This window comes from Frankliniella occidentalis, unplaced genomic scaffold (assembly GCF_000697945.3).
Source record: "Frankliniella occidentalis isolate FOCC.00 unplaced genomic scaffold, Focc_3.1 Scaffold69, whole genome shotgun sequence".
In the NCBI taxonomy this organism is placed as follows: Eukaryota; Metazoa; Arthropoda; class Insecta; order Thysanoptera; family Thripidae; genus Frankliniella; species Frankliniella occidentalis.
In genome coordinates, this window is record NW_026267199.1 from 784,985 (window position 1) to 786,894 (window position 1,910).

Sequence of the window (1,910 nt, forward strand, 5' to 3'; positions counted from 1 at the left end):
TGCATCACTTTCACGGAATGGGTTCTCGTTATTAGGCTTCGCGTGCGCTAAAGCGCAGAAAGCGAAGCCTTAAGACGAGGTCTTGATGTCTGTCCTCACATCTCGGCTTGTGTTGTGTCGACGTGTGCGTGCGTGTGTGTGTGTGCGGGGGGGGGGGGAAGCGATTATCGACAGCGCCCACGAATACGCCATTACGTGCATCACTTTCACGGAATGGGTTCTCGTTATTAGGCTTCGCGTGCGCTAAAGCGCAGAAAGCGAAGCCTTAAGACGAGGTCTTGATGTCTGTCCGTGCCGAGATTTTGTCGTGCACACCATGGCTGGAGGGGAAGTGCCCAGCCTCACACACCAGCCCACCGCACTTCCCCTCCAGCCTTGGTCGTGCACACAGGCGAGCGGTTGGGGGCGGGTAGGCGGGGGGCTAGACCGTACGCTCAAAAAAAAGGGTCCGGGTCGGGGGCGGGGCACGGGGGCCCGGCCGGAGGTTGGCGGTGCGGGGCAGAGGCGGAACAAATCGAAGGAATGTCATCCTGCTAATTATCACTTAAATATTGAACCCAGCAACAAACTACTCAGATTTCTGGTTCAATCATCAGCCTTTTACCCCTTTTCAAAAAATGGCAGGTGCTTGTATGACAATTTTGACATTCAAGAAGGGGAGTGTATTTTGTGAGTTGAGGGGCAATTACTTTGTCCCCCTGACACTTGTAATTCCATGGCCAGTACTCGTGCCGTCTATGTCTGTCCTAAGTTAAATGTATCGCCTATGTTCACCGAGCAAGGCAATTTCTAGATCATTTCAGCAATCAGATCTTTAAACAACGGAATTCACGGAATTCTTATTTTAGGCCCGGTATGCGCACGTGAAGCCTTTTTAGACCACATTGAATAATGTGGGCTTTTCGGATTTTTCCGTTGCATCTAAACCGGAAGCGCGGAAGCGCCCGTCAGACCGTATTTCCCCCTCGCGTGATCGTTTTGGCTGACCCGAGGGCTGACCCCGTTTTCACCGCGTTGGGACAATCACGAGGGGAAACATTTCGGGCAAGTAAGTCGTTTACTTTTCTATCTCAACGCGCGCGTTTCGGATCGTTTCTGATGCAGCGGCGTACGCTTTTGAGCCGCATGGGAAGGTTGGGAAGATTGGCAGCTGCGGCCTGGCGTTGTGCTTTTGTGCGACGCTTCGTCTGCACCGCCGCTGCCTTGTCTTCAGAGACCATACCCAGAGACGCGCCCCGCTCAGCCTCGCCGCCAGGGCAAGGCTGCGTCTAGCGTAACTGTTTACGGAGCTTGATCCTGCTATCAGCGATGCTGCGGGGCTGCTGCTCGGCGGGATGTGGTGATGGTGGTTGCGTGCGGGGCACGGCCCATTCACCCAGACGTCTTTCACCCAACACGCGATTGACCGAAAGTCCATTCACCCAGGGTCTTTTCACCCCCTAATATTCACCCAAGGTCCGTTCACCCTCGAATTCATCTCACCCAGGCCTAAATAATTCACCCAGAAATAGATTTCAAATGCAAGGGATATTGCCTGTTCGAGGAGGGCCGGAGGGGAGCAGGTGTGAGGGGTATCCCCATTCTACAACAATCGAAAAGCTTTGCCTGTGAAATTATAGTGCAGTGTTTTCACACAATCTTTTTGCATCTTTTGGCATTATGGAGCAAAATCTAGGGAAATTAATACCGAGTGAGAGGGGGGCCGCATCCTCTCCTACAAAGGCTACCTCTACAGCACACACTCATCCAACAAGGCACGGACAAGGCGCTAGTGGATTTGCCGCAGAAAGCCCGAATGCAAGCAGCGTGCGACCACGGAGGAGCCCTCAGATAAGGATGAGCAGGATAAGCGCGTCTCGCATCGGAGAGAAGTGCGTACTGGTAGCTCAAAAAAGAAAATACGCAAGAAT